We start from the raw sequence: 15,897 nt of genomic DNA, 5'->3' as shown, positions 1-15,897 counted from the left end.
TTAGTGGAAAGCACTTTATAGCTAAAATTTCAGTTATTTATTCAAAGCATAATATGCCTGTTATGTGCAAGGCAATGCATTAGCCCCAGTGAGTGCAGCAGTAGGTTACACATGGCCAAGTGCCTCAAATAACAGCAAACATTAAGTCAGCCAGACCAAAGTTCAAAGTCTGACCTGCCAGATGGAAGGTGTGTGAACTTGGCAACTTAATTGCTCAATGCCTCAGTTTCCCCATCTGAAAAAAATGTCCATAGTAATTGCACCTACCTCACAGGGTTGTGATAGAGTAAATAGTTTAATAAAGTACTTAGAACGGAGTAAGCACACACTCGTTAAGTGTTAGCTATTACCAGCCAAAAATAATTTTATATATTGTATATGTATACACACTTGCACACTCATACATATATACCCTTTTAAAAAAAAAGAGACAGAGATCTTTTACTCCCCATTCCAAAGGCTTGAGCAGGTAAAGGCTTGACTCAATTTACGGCCTTTCCTTTTTTTTTTTAAGATTCTTTTTTATTTTTTTCACAGAGAGAGACACAGCAAGAGAGGGAACACAAGCAGGGGGAGTGAGGGAGGGAGAACAGGCTTCCCATGGAGCAGGGAGCTCAATGTGGGGCTGATCTAGGACTGTGACCTAAGCCGAAGGCAGATGCCTAATGACTGAGTCACCCAGGTACCCCCGATTTATGGCCTTTCCTAAACACTCTAACAGTTCTTAAGTACTATTTTAACTCAAACCATTGCTTCATATTTCTAGGCTTGCACATTGCTATCAAGTGAGACCAGGCTGGAGAATGCACCTTTGGTTCTCTTCTCCCTTTCTCTCCTCTTAGACCCCTTTTATGTAGATAGACAGCTCTATTCCTTTCTCCACCTCTTCTTTCCTTTTCTTCTCCTTCCCACATCCTTCTGCTCCATTATCATTTCTCATCTTGGCATTCATTATTGTGCCTAGTACTGAGCCAGGTGCCCTAATAGAAGCTCCGTGAATATTTGATGCATTGAATTGAATCCTTCCCTTGTCTATTTGAAAGGGAAGGGCATCCCCCACCTGTTCTGAGCATCCAAGTGAACTCCTTTAAAGCAAGTCTGTCATTTGAGAAGGCAGAGAACCCTGAGGGGTAAAGAGAGAAAAGAAATTAAGGAAGCTATAATATAATTATTTAGCCATTAACCCTTTTATATTTATTTAATCTAATAAAGCATGTTCTTCTATAAAAGAGAAATCATCACATTTGTAAGAGGGAAAAGAAATATCCCATATTAAAGAAAAGGTTAGACTCTTCAACTGGAAAAGTCAATAAATGGACATGTCATAGGTGACAAGCAATATTGTTTAATTAAATAAGAGTTGAAGCAGAGATAACCTTTGCTTATCTGGATTATCAGCAAACCAAATCACAACAACGTGAAGTTTCTAAAAATTTGTCATTCTTGTTTTGATCTAGAGCAGATTTCAGAGAGGCTACCGCATTAGCTTTCAGAAATAACATGTATTAAAATCACTTCCATTAACCACATTTCTTCAGGTGTGACCGCCTTAGAGGCTGAGAGGAATAGATGCACAGGCCACGCCCTCTAAATTACGTGACCCAATGGGAAGACTCACAAGGGAAGAATACACAACAATGGGCTTTGGTAATTCTAGCAAAGCAGGGGATCTTCCCGGTAGTGAGGGAAGGAAAAGAATGTGAGGATTGAGTTTAATGCTTAAGATTTGAATAACCCGAGAAGAGGTAGGAGCTGCAGCAGGAAAACAAGAATGAGCAATTTGTGTTCAAGGCCCAGGAGGAGGCAGGTCAGGCTAGATGGGAGGGTTGTGCTGAGGTCGTTAGCGTTCTAGAAGGCCGATGAGGTCACTAGGTCAGGAAGGGTAATGAAGGGCCTGGAGTGCTGGATGAGGGGTTTGATTTAGTATTTTTAATAAAAGGCAGCTAATGAAGAGTTTTTCAGGAGATGTTTCTGGAACAGAACTCTAGATGCTGTGTGTAGGATAGATTTTAAGGTGTATTGGCTTGGAAGCTGAGGGAGACTGCTGCAGTCATCCAGATGGGAGGCATTAAGTCTCTCTCTGTACCAAGGCAGGTTACACTGCATTCTATTTTTTTTTAAGATTGCATTTATTTATTTGACACAGAGAGAGAGAGACATCGAGAGAGGGAATTCAAGCAGGGGGAGTGGGAGAGAGAGAGCAGACTCCCCGCTGAGCAGGGACAGCCCCCTCCCTTAGGACTCCGTCCCAGGACTCAGGTTATAGCGGAAGGCAAACGCTTAACGACTGAGCCACCCAGGCGCTCCTACACTGCGTTCTGTAAGAATTTCTCAAAATGTGTGGGGCACCTGGGTGGCTCAGTCCGCTATACATCTGCCTACCGCTCTGATCTGAGTCCCGGGTTGGAATCCTATGTGGGTGGAGGCGGCGGGGGGGCGGGGGGGGTCCCTGCTCAGCGGGGAGTCTGCTTCTCCCTCTCCCTCTGATCCTCCACCATGCTCATGCACGCTCGTTTTCTCTCTCTCTCTCTCAAATACATAAATAAAATCTTTAAAAAAAAGAATTTCACAAAATGTGGACAAGGGCTCATCTACAATGTAATTAGCTGGGGTGACTATAACAAGTACTCGTTCATGAGTCCCACCCTGTAACTACAGAATCAAAATCTCAGGGGGATAGAACTCAGAAATATTTTTTTTAAAGATTTTATTTATTTATTTATTTGTCGGAGAGAGAGCGGAGCACAAGCAGGTGGAGAGGCACACAGAGGGAGAAGCAGGCTCCCTGCTGAGCGAGGAGCCCCATGTGGGAGTCCCAGAACCCCGGGATCATGTCTCAAGCCCAAGGCAGACTCTTAACGGACTGAGACACCCAAGGCACCCATATTTGAGTTTTTAACAAGCACTGATAGTGATGTTCATCAAATTTTGAGACTTACCTTCACGCATCAACTGAAATACTAGATGATTAGTTGAAAGTTCAAAAAACTCAAATTATGAAAGCCCTAAAATAGAATATAGGTAATTATGCATCTGAAATTTGGACATAGGAGGACTTTCTAAACTGAAAACCAGTAGGGAAAAGAAAAAACACCAAGTAGGTAGAGTTTACTACATAAACCCTAAGAATTTCTATATGACAAAGATATAATGAACAAATTAAAAAATATATACAACAGACAGAAAAAGATATACAAGTATGGCAAAGGATCATTATCTTTATTGTATAAAGAGCTTATATAAATGGATAAGAAAAACACAGTGACCCTAACAGAGACCTTGGCAAAGGTTTGAGGAGATAATTCATTCACAGGAAGAGAAACATAATTGTTCTACCTCATTAGTAATGACAAAACATGCAAAGTATATAGATGAGCAAAGATTTGAAAAGATCTGTTATTCCTCGAAGTAGACCATGGACAGTGAGGCAGATGCTCTTGCACACTGCTGGTTGGATTATAAATTGATATAAAGTTCCTGGAAAGCAATTAGAAACAAGAATCTTTTTTGAAAGATAGTCTCTTCAATAAATGGTGCTGGGAAAACTGGACAGCTATATGTAGAAGAATGAAACTCGACCATTCTCTTACACCGTACACAAAGATAAACTCAAAATGGATAAAAGACCTCAACGTGAGACAGGAATCCATCAGAATCCTAGAGGAGAACATAGGCAGTAATCTCTTTGATATCAGCCACAGCAACTTCTTTCAAGATATGTCTCCAAAGGCAAAGGAAACAAAAGCAAAAATAAACTTCTGGGACTTCATCAAAATCAAAAGCTTCTGCACAGCAAAGGAAACAGTCAAAAAAACAAAGAGGCAACCCACAGAATGGGAGAAGATATTTGCAAATGACAGTACAGACAAAAGGTTGATATCCAGGTACTATAATGAACTCCTCAAATTCAACACACACAATACAGGCAATCATATCAAAAAATGGGCAGAAGATATGAACAGACACTTCTCTAATCAAGACATACAAATGGCTATCAGACACATGAAAAAATGTTCATCATCACTAGCCATCAGGGAGATTCAAATTAAAGCCACATTGAGATATCACCTTACACCAGTTAGAATGGCCAAAATTAACAAAACAGGAAACAACACGTGTTGGAGAGGATGTGGAGAAAGGAGAACCCTCTTACACTGTTGGTGGGAATGCAAGTTGGTGCAGCCTCTTTGGAGAACAGTGTGGAGATTCCTCAAGAAATAAAAAATAGAACTTCCCTATGACCCTGCAATTGCACTCCTGGGTATTTACCCCAAAGATACAGATGTAGTGAAAAGAAGGGCCATCTGTACCCCAATGTTTATAGCAGCAATGACCATGGTCACCAAACTATGGAAAGAACCAAGATGCCCTTCAATGGATGAATGGATAAGGAAGATGTGGTCCATATACACTATGGAGTATTATGCCTCCATCAGAAAGGATGAATACCCAACTTTTGTAGCAACATGGACGGGACTGGAAGAGATTATGCTGAGTGAAATAAGTCAAGCAGAGAGAGTCAATTATCATATGGTTTCACTTATTTGTGGAGCATAACAAAAAACATGGAGGACATGGAGAGTTAGAGAGGAGAAGGGAGTTGGGGTAAATTGGAAGGGGAGGTGAACCATGAGAGTCTATGGACTCTGAAAAACAGTCTGAGGGGTTTGAAGTGGCGGGGGGGTGGGTGGTTGGGGTACCAGGTGATGGGTATTATAGAGGGCACGGCTTGCATGGAGCACTGGGTGTGGTGAAAAAATAATGAATACTGTTACGCTGAAAATAAATAAATTAATTGAAAAAAAGAATCTTTTTTTTAAAGATTTATTTATTTATTTATTTATTTGACACAGAGAGAAAGATCACAAGTAGGCAGAGAGGCGGGGAGGCGGGAGGGGGCCCTCCTGCAAAGGCTTCCTTCGCAGGCTCCCTGTGAAGCAGAGCACCCGATGCAGGGCTCCATCCCAGGACCCTGAGACCAGGGCCCAAGCCCAAGACAGAGGCTTAACCCACTGAGCCACCCAAGCACCCCAGAATCAAGAATCTTTTAAATTATCACACTATTTGCCCCCGAAATTTCATCTCTGGAGTTTATTCTAAGGAGATAGGGATGTGAACAAAGATGTGCCTAAAGGGTCTCACAGTTAAAAATTTAAAAAGCATCAGGGCATCTGGGTGGCTCCGTCAGTTAAGTGGTTAAGCATCTGCCTTCTACTCAGATCATGATCCTAGGATCCTGGGATGGAGCCCTGGGTCAAGGTCCCTGCTGGGCAGGTAGCCTGCTTCTTCCTCTCCTCTCCACTTGTGTTCTCTCTCTCTATCTCTGTCTCTCTCTCAAATAAGTAAAATAAAATAAAATAAACAAAAAAACATCTTTAAGGTCCAACATTAGAAAACAGGGAATGATTACCTAAAATATGGTCTATCCATAGACAATTTCAGAGATACTAAAAATGACACCCATGGTATGGTGTTAGAAGTCAGAATGGCATTATCTCTAGGGTGTGGAGAGTAGCTGGCAGGGGGAATGAGGGGTATTCTGAGGTGCTGATAATATTCTATTTCTTCATCTGGGTGCTGGTTATAGAGGTGTGTTCACTTTGCAAAAAATGATCAGTCTATACTCTTGATATGTGCACTTTTCTGTATGTGTGTTACACTTCAGGAAGAATTTAACTTAAAATTGTGTCTTTGAAAAGTTTGTAATGACATCGAAATATGTGTAGAAGGCAACCTTAAATGAAAAAAACAGGATAAAGAATTACCCGTTCAGTACGATTCTATATGTATAAAGCAAAAAATGCATTAGAAGGCAATACACCAACTATTTATAATTGTTGCCTCTATATAGCAGGCCTAGGAATGAATCATTTGTCAGTTTCCTTTTCATTTCTGTACTTTTCAAATTTTGTTTTACAATAGACAGGCATTACATTGATAATAAGGAAAAAGAGTAAAATATCAGAGAAAAAAGCGAATGGATGCATCTTGGTAAATCCCCCATAGTCCAGACTGTGAAACTGAGAACCAGATTTTATCAGTTCCTGTGAAAGTGATTTAGAGTCTGAAGGACTAACATACACGAAGCAGATTTGTAGGATACTGGCTTACAAGCCAGTTTCTAGTGACTGAAATATTCATATCTCCTATCTAGGGTTATAACTATCAGCTATATGTACTGGAGAAACCAAACTAGCAATCAGAAGGTCACTTGCAATTTAGACAGACAGAGTTGAATGGTTTTGAGAGAGGTCTTGGGTTAATTGTAACATACTTTCCAGACTGGCGTTCCTGTTACTTGAACAGCGTTGGATAAACGCTGACTCTCCACTGTTCTTTTTTCCATCACATCTAACTACTTGCCGCTGACTCTCCACTGTTCTTTTTTCCATCACATCTAACTACTTGCCAGAATTTTCTGTCATTACAATATTACCTGCCTCCTATCCTCGTGTCACAGTTGCCAAGGTAACAGCTCATCTTACATGAATTACATTCTGGGTTGGTTGCTCCCAGGTGAGATATTGGGAAGCATCTTAATCTCATCTGCAGTATATCTACAAATTATATTTACAAGAAGTTGCTTCAGGGAAGAGTCACAGATGGTTAGTTTCATTCACTGTGAGCTTTTTAAAAAATTTTTTTTTCAATTGAAAAGTCTATCATTTCCCGATTTATGTTTCTAATTTTTTCTAAACTGTATCTCTTAGGTTTGGAAATACATATTACTTTTGGGGCCCTTCAGTTCTCTGATAAACATCAAGGGTTTTTGAAGAGAGTACTTAGGAGAATGGCATTGGCACTTACAAAAATAGGGAAGTCAGAAAGGGAGTTTTTTGAGAGAGAGAGAGATGATAGTGGAACATTGAGTGAGGGTCCCGTGGGCTTGTAGAGAAAGAGTTAACATAATAGGAAAGCTCTCATGTTGTATGTGGGAGGAATTACCCTGGAAACTGTCACCAAACTACCTAGCTACCTTTATCTTCTGGTTTCTAAGGTAACAAAGATATTTACTACCTCGCATTTATATGACTGGTGCTGATGTTCATTTTCTCACTTAATATGGCCCAACCCTTTGCTTTTTATAATATTGGAATTTGCAATTCAATATTAGTAGCATTCCAACACTGGCATCTCTTCCCTCAAAGCTAGATATAGAGAAATAACATGGGGACACCTCTCCCATGTCCTGATCCACATTGGAACATCATGAGTACATGAGCCTTGGCTTCATGTCTCGGACTCAACCCAAGGGCACAAATTCTACAACAACCTAAGGGTTAGAGTTTCCATGCTCTCCAAATCCCCATCTCCAGCAAATCTTCAATAATAATGACACTCATCTCTACTTTCTTTTTCTGATGCTATATGCCTATATTTCTTTCAAAAGCCATTATCAAGTTAAATGGAATGGTAGGACTAGTTTTTCTTAAGATACTCCCCTATGCTTTTATGTTTCATGATTCTGCGATGAAAAGTACCTGAAATACTTTGTGTCCTGTCCCCACTGAGTTGTTTAAGAAACTTTGCTTGGCTTCTGATCTTTTATTAAGATCTTTTCCAAAGGAATCCAATATGTTGGAAATAAAAGTGCTTTTCCAGAACATCCCTAATAATAATAAGAAGAAGAATAAGTATTCAACATGTATTGAATCCTTATTCTGTGTGCCTCACTCTGTGCTTGGTGTTCTATGTGCATTATCCTATGTAGGTACCTATTTTACAGAAAAGAAAATTGTAGCTGTATTTTACAGATGAGGTAACTGACATTTAGTGAGGAAGAAACAACTTGCCCAAGGTCACACAGTAAATGGTGCAACCAGAACTTGCATTCAGTTGTCTGCTGCCTGTGTCTCCACTTTTAATCTTTTAGCTTTTCATCGGTGGTTCTCAAATTTTAGTGTTCCTCCAAATTCCCTGGAAGAATTGATAGAACAGATTGCTGGGGCCCCTTTCCAGAGCTTCTGATTCAGTGGGTATAGGGTAGGGCCAGAAAATTTGCATTTTTAAGAAGATTTTATTTTATTTATTTGACAGCTATCACAAGTAGGCAGAGAGAGAGAGAGAGTGGAGGAAGCAGGCTCCCCGCTGAGCAGAGAGCCAGATGTGGGGATCCATCGATCCCAGGACCCTGGGACCATGACCCAAACCCAAGGCAGAGGCTTTAACCCACTGAGCCACCCAGGCACCCCAGAAAATTTACATTTCTAACAAGTTTCCTAGTGATGCTGTTGTTGCGAGAGCAGAGGACCTGTACTCTGCCCTCTATGGCCTTCCATCAAGGATAGGAAAGCCTCTAGCTGTAAGGACAGGCAGAAATCTTGCTTGCTCCACATGGCTCGGTGCTCAAGGACCCTGGGGATGTTCTGAACTGCAGGTTCTATTCAGGGCTCAGCCTCTCCAGGAAGACCAGACAAGAGATTCCACCATGGAGGAGAACTCAGTGTGGGGGCTGTGCTCACAGAACACAGGATTGCTGGAAATGGACACATCCTGGATTAGGCTCAGTTTTTTTAACTTGGTTCTGACAGCTGGTTCTCTTTTGGAAGTAACTCAAAGAGTTAAAATCGAAGAGCTACATTTGCTGACTATAGCTACCTGTCAGTTGGGATTTTGATATAACTGACACATTCAGTCCAGTGCTGTAGAGGGTCTCCATTAGCACTACTTGCGAAGCTGAGGAAAGAGCCATTACCGTGCAAGCTGTCCTCAGAGTTCGTTGTTCATACCTGCCTTATAAAGACCATATGTTGCCTACAGTAGACAGAGGCACTCACCCTACCATAACCTTGTTTCTCTTTTCACTTTTTGCTCTTTTCCCACCACGTGCCTTGTGTTTCCCTGAGACACCGCTGAGGTCGCTGAGTTTTGAGGCAACAGAGTCCAGGGTTCATTAGTGTGGTCCCACATAAGAATCAGCTGGAAAGCTTTTTAAAAATACCAGGGCTGGGGACCCTGCCCCAGACCAATTAAATTAGAATCTCTGCAGATGCCTTACAAAAGAAACTGGGTGGCTCAGTTGGTTAAGCAGCTGCCTTCGGCTCGGGTCGTGATCCCAGCGTCCTGGGATCGAGTCCCACATCGGGCTCCTTGCTCAGCAGGGAGCCTGCTTCTCCCTCTGCCTCTGCCTGCCATTCTGTCTGCCTGTGCTCGCTCTCTCCCCCCCTTCTCTCTCTGATAAATAAATAAAAATCTTTAAAAAAAAAAAAAAGAAAGAAACTTCCAGGTAATTCTAAGGCCAGCCAAGTTTAAAAACTAATAATGGTCCAAAAAATAGGCTCTGCTGTTAGGCATGCTCTATTTCTAGCTCTGCCACTCATGAGAAGATGACCTTGAGCAAATGGCCTAACCTCCTTGAGCCTCAATTTTCCCATCTATAAACATTGGCCCAATAACAGAACTCACTGGACAGAATTTTCAGAGCATTCGGGGATCACTATACAAAAAAACTTAGTATCTGTTGTCTAATGTCTCATGAGATTTACATATTAACATGAACTCTTCACCCGCTGTAGGCACGTGAGTACATGACCCCTGGTATAGTCACTACCGAGAGTCCTCCACAGGTGGAGCAAAAAACCTACAAATATGCAAATGATAGGATGTAAGGAATGGTATAGATCAAGAATAAAATTTCTTTGGGTGCCTGGTGGCTTGGTCGGTTGAGCATCTGACTCTTGGTTTCAACTCAAGTCATGATCTCAGGATTCTTAGGACTGAGCCCCACATGGGGCTCCATGCTCAGTGGGGAGTCTGCGGGAGATTCTCTCTCCCTCTCTCTCTAAAAATAAATAAATAAATATTTAAAAAGATAATAGAATATCTCATTCCCTAAGAGAAAACAAGGAGGGCCAACTCTCTCTAGGAACCAGGCACTGGATCTCAGTTCAGTTTCAAGTTCAAGTTTAAAAAATCCAGTATTCTGAGGCACCTGTGGCTCAGTGGGTTAAGCCTTTGCCTTCGGCTCAGGTCATGATCTCAGGGTCCTGGGATTGAGCCCCACATCGGACTCTCTGCTCAGCGGGGAGCCTGCTTCTCCCCTCTCTCTCTGCCTGCCTCTCTGCCTACTTGTGATTTCTCTCTCTCTCTGTCAAATAAATAAATAAAATCTTTAAAAAAAATCTGGTATTCTATTTTGCCTCTAGAGCCAAATAAGGATAAAGAATAATCTCAAACCAACAGCTTACATTATGATAAATGATAAAATAGGAGTTAGCATGATGTAGCCATTAATAAAATGGACTTTTTCAGACATACCCGGGTTTCAAACAGTAACATACCCAGCTCAGTAACATACAGACATGTGACTTTGAGCAAGTTACTTAGCCAAACAAAGCCCAGTAATGATAGTTCCTATTTTGGGGCGTTGCTGTAGGGAATGAATGAGATAATGTATGTAAAGCACTTATAATGGCATTTGACACATGGTAACCCCTCAGTGAATGATAAACATTACTAAAAGCATTCTTACTAGGATTGAAGACAAAGCTAGGCTGCTGCCATTTTAAAGTGCTTAGAAATGGGGGCGCCTGGGTGGCTCAGTGGGTTAAAGCCTCTGCCTTCAGCTCAGGTCATGATCCCAGGGTCCTGGGATTGAGCCCCACATCAGGCTCTCTGCTCAGCAGGGAGCCTGCTTCTTCCTTCTCTCTCTCTCTGCCTGCCTCTCAGCCTACTTGTGATCTCTGCCTGTCAAATAAATAAATAAAATCTTTTTAAAAAAAAAGTGCTTAGAAATGTTCCGAGTGGGCACCTGGGTGGCTCAGTCATTAAGCGTCTGCCTTCAGCTTAGGTCTTGATCCAAGGGTCCTTGGATCTAGCCCTGCATCTGACTCTCTGCGCAGGAGGAAGACTGTTTCTCCCTCTCTCTTTGCCTGCTGTTCCCTCTGCTTGTGCCCTCTCTCTGACAAATAATACATACAATCTTAAAAAAAAATGTTCTGAGTAACCAGTACTATTCTCAGACTGGGGCAAGAGGGGCTTCTGCTCTGGCACCCATAATTTGGAGGGTCCCTCATATTACATACACATAAAAATAAATGTATTTAAAGACATGGGCATCTGTGTCACTCAGGATGCAGTGCTCAGTGTGGCAGAACACATAACCCTAACCCTCTGCTCTCATAATTAACATCGTTCAAATACAAGGGCAGTACTTCATATTGCTTGCCCTGTGTACTAGAAACAAAGGGCCAATGCATCCAAATGCCGTGAAGGTTTGTGTTATGCTGCTGCTTATATCAGACACTGCTTTAGTGTGCAGGGAGAATTTGAGCAACAGAAGTGCTTAGTAAGAGAAAAGATAAATCAACTTGTCAAGCCCTTCCTCTCTCAATAGCAATAGATTCTTCCATAACAATTATTGTTTCCCAGTAGTAACAAGCATTGGCTTTCTGGCTTCTCTTTACTTTCCAACTCATGGCTCCTTGAGATGTGGTAAGTGGGCCTCCATTTGTACTCTTGGCCCAGGCCAGGCAAATCTTAGAAGCTAGCCTGTAACTAACACAGTAAGATGTGAAAAAGGAATGAGGTATAACTGTTGGAAAGGAAACAAAAACCACCATTATTTGTAGCTGATGCGTTTGTCGCTCCAGAGAGTACCCAAGGGAATCAGTTGAAACACTCAGATTTAACTCAGAAAAGAGAGTTCAGGAAAGAGTTCTGCAAAGTGGTGGAATGAATGGCAGTCAATAGTTTTCCTGTAAGACAGCAACAACCGGTCAGAAGATATAATGGAGGAAAAAAATCCATTTGTGATGATGACGAAAAATAGTATAGAAACCCGAGAAATAGCTTTTTAAAGCATTTTATTTATTTATTTGACAGAGAGGGAGTACAAGCAGGGGAGCAGGAGGGACAGGGAGAACCAGGCTTCCCGCTGAGAAGAGTCTAATGTGGGGCTCAATTCCAGGACCCTGATTGATCCCAGGAGCCTGAGATCATGACTAAGCCAAAAGCAGACGCCCAACTGACTGAGCCAGCCAGGTGTCCCTAGAAATAACTTTTTTAAAAAAGGCATTTGCTCTACACAAAGAAAACAAGGATATTTGTATATCTCTGAGCAGCTAGGATTTGAATAAATGGAAATTGATGCCATATTTCTGGATGGGAAAGCTAAATTTTGTGAGATGACAGCTTTTAAAAATTAATTATATGTTTAAGTCAATCCAGTCAAGATTCAAAGTTATTTTACAGCGATAAAGTGATTCTAAGTTCACCTAAAAGAATAAATAGAGAGAATAACAAAGAAATTTTCAAAAAAAGAACAATGATGAGATACTTGGCTTACAAGATATTAAAATGTATACATAAGTTATAACACTTAAAACATTATTATCAGTGCCTGGGTGGCTCAGTTGGTTAAGCCACTGTTTTTGGCTCAGGCCAGGATCCCAGAGTTCTGGGATCGAGTCTCACATCGGGCTCCTTGCTTGCCAGGGAGCCTGCTTCTCTCTCTGCCTCTGCCTGCTTGTGTGTGCTCACGCTCTCTCAATCTGACAAATAAATAAATAAATAAAATCTTTAAAAACAAAACAAAAAAACACATTATTATATTGTCACACGAATCAACAAACAAATCAATGGACTAGAAGCCTTCAGACAGACCAAGTAAAAAGGTAAGAATCCAATATACAATAAAGGAGACATCACAAACCAACAAGGACAGAATTCATCAACATATGAAATGTGGAAAAAAAAGAAAGAAAGCATAAAACAGCTTTAAAAAGTAGAAGCAAATGTTAAATTTTGAGATGGGGAAGAATTTTCTAAACAAAAAAGCAATGGAAAAGCCATAAAAGTATTGCTAGACTTGACTCCATTAAATTTATTGGCAAACATAAACTGGGAAAAATATTTATTTATTCTTTTTTTAAAAGATTTTATTTATTTATTTGACAGACAGAGATCACAAGTAGGCAGAGAGGCTGACAGAGAGAAAGGGGGAGGCAGGCTCCCTGCTGAACAGAGAGCCCTACTGGGGCTCGATTCCAGGGCCCTGGGATCATGACCTGAGCCTAAGGCAGAGGCCTTAACCCACTGAGCCACCCATGCACCCTGGTATTTACTTATTCTTAAAATTTTTTTTAAAGATTTTATTTATCTATTTGACAGAGAGAGAGAGACAGTGAGAGAGGAAACACAAGCAGAGGGAGTGGGAGAGGGAGAAGCAGACTCATCCCTGCTTCTCCTCATCAATGTGGGACTCAATCCCAGGACACTGGGATCATGACCTCAGCCAAAGTCAGATGCTTAACGACTGAACCACACAGGGCTCCTGGGAAAGATATTTAAAAGATAATCCATGTCAGTATGACATAAAGAGCTCTTATGAATTGATCAAAAAACACCAACGCGGGGCACTTGGGTTGCTCAGTGGGTTAAAGCCTCTGCCTTTGGCTCAGGTCATGATCCCAGCGTTCTGGGATTGAGCCCTCATCAGACTCTCTGCTCAACGGGGAGCCTGCTTCCCTTCCTCTCTGCCTGCCTCTCTGCCTACTTGTGCTCTGTATCTGTCAAATAAATAAATAAAATCTTTAAAAAAACACCAATGCTCAAAATAAAAATGGAAATGGAATAAAAATGGAAAAGGACATAAACAGAAGGTATACATTTGACCAATGAATATATGAAAAAATGTTCTAATGCTAATAATCCACAAAAGACAAATTTTTATGAATGAAATTGGTGAGGATGAAAAACACTTAAGTCCTTAATGCAGATTGGATGTGGTGATATGTACATACTTCTAAACTGCTGATGGGAAGGTAAATTTCGTTTTTGGAAAGCCCACTGGTAATATGTATCAAGAGTCTTTTAGGGGCGCCTAGGTGGCTCAGTGGGTTAAAGCCTCTGCCTTTGGCTCAGGTCATGATCCCAGGGTCCTGGGATCAAGCCCCGCATCAGGCTCTCTGCTCGGCAGGGAGCCTGCTTCCTCCTCTCTCTCTGCCTACCTCTCTGCCTACTTGTGATCTCTGTCTAATAAATAAATAAAAAATCTTTAAAAAAAAAAGAGTCTTTTAAACATTCGTATCTTTAAATGATTTAAAGGAGCAGCAACAGTAAATGGAGGAACAGCAGAGGTTTAAGTTGAATACCCCAATAGGTGGTGGCCCTGCTCTGGATCTGGGGAGCTGCTTCACTCCTTGCTTCATTTTCTCATTCATAAAATGGAGGGAATTAATAGTACTAATCTCACAATACATGCAAGTCACTTAGCGTAATGTCTGGCATCCTCTAGGTGATAGGTAAATGTTATCCATTTACTAAATATATACATATAAAAAAGAATATGCACATATAAAAAGATCACAATTTTGACCCATCCAACTTCTAGAAATTTATCCTAAGGAAAAATTCAAGAATTTAGACAAAGATTGATATATAAGGGTATGCACTGAAACTTCATTTGCAGAAACAAAAACCATGAAAACAATACCTAGCAATAGGAGAATAGTCACATGAAATATATATAGTACATTCCAATGATGTTGAAGTATTATACAATCAGTTCAGAAAGATTTTTTTTAAGATTTTATTTATTTTTGAGAGAGAGAGAGAGTGTGTGCACGCCTGTGTACACAAATGGGGGGTGGGGCAGAGTGAGAAGCTGACTCCCCACTGAGCAAGGTGGGAGCCCAGTTGGATTTGATACTCCATCCCAGGACCCCGAGATCATGACCTGAGCTGAAGGCAGACACTTAACTGACTGAGCTACCCAGGCGCCCAGAAAGATAATGTTTATGAAGACGGTTTAATGATATGGAAAAATGCTAACAAGTGAAAAAAGAAAAGCAGAGTATAAAACTGACTCTATAGTAAGATCAAATTTTGAAAAACTAATTTGTATATATTTTGTACATAGAGAAATATTTAAGAAAAAGGTCAATTAGAATGTTGACCAATCAGAATAACAATGTTCATTTCAGCATGTTGGGGTCAGGAATTATTTTTCCCTTATATTTATTAGTAGTATTATTATTCAGTATTTTGTTCATTTTATGAGGAATATTATTATTCCTGTTATCATGTAATTTGAAAGCAAAATGGTATATAATTCCTATAGTGCCTAATTCACTTGTATGTGCATTGTAGAACTCAGTAATTTATAGGTCGAATCATAACCACAAAGGCTGAAAATCTTTCACAATAAGATGTAAATGATTGCTAAACCTTCAAGTGTTACCATTCCCAGGGATAATATATGTATTTAAATTTCTTCAGTTCCCCCTCCAAGGAAAATTTATCAGGATCTGGTGCACAAAAGACATTGTTTTAGGTTCTATGGGATATAGAAAAGTTGTTCCTACCTTTGAAATGCTTATAAGCTAAACTGTGGAACAGATTAGGAAGGCAAAAGACACAGAAGGGAACTACATCATTTTATGTTAGACACTGTGCTAGGCGATTTACTTATATCAAATTCTTACCACAAACTTTTGAGGTGGAATTTTCATAGACATTTTATACATGTGGAAATGGAGGCTCAGAGAACTTAAGTGACAAGTTTACAGAGTTAGTGGCAGAGCTGGCATTTAAACCCTGGACCTTCTGGACCTGACTCCAGACTATTATCTCACTTAATGAACAGTGCCTCATCAAAAAGGTGTGTGTGTATAATTATAGTGTAAAGCGGAATCAGGTCAGTGCCATACTTACAATGCAGAGTATGAAGTATATGAGGAGACAATAGAGCAATGGTTAAGAACCTGGGCTCTTTATTTTATTTTATTTTTTTAAAGATTTTATTTATTTGACAAGGAGAGAGAGACAGAGGGGGAACACAAGCAGGGGGAGTGGGAGAGAGAGAAGCAGGCTTCCTGCTGAGCAGGGAGCCTGATATGGGGCTTGATCCCAGGACCCTAGAACCATGACCTGAGCTGAAGTCAGATGTTTAACAAC

Source organism: Neovison vison, chromosome X (genome assembly GCF_020171115.1).
Source record: "Neovison vison isolate M4711 chromosome X, ASM_NN_V1, whole genome shotgun sequence".
Taxonomy (NCBI): domain Eukaryota; kingdom Metazoa; phylum Chordata; class Mammalia; order Carnivora; family Mustelidae; genus Neogale; species Neogale vison.
The sequence above is the reverse complement of the archived record's forward strand: the minus strand, read 5'-3'. Positions refer to the sequence as shown.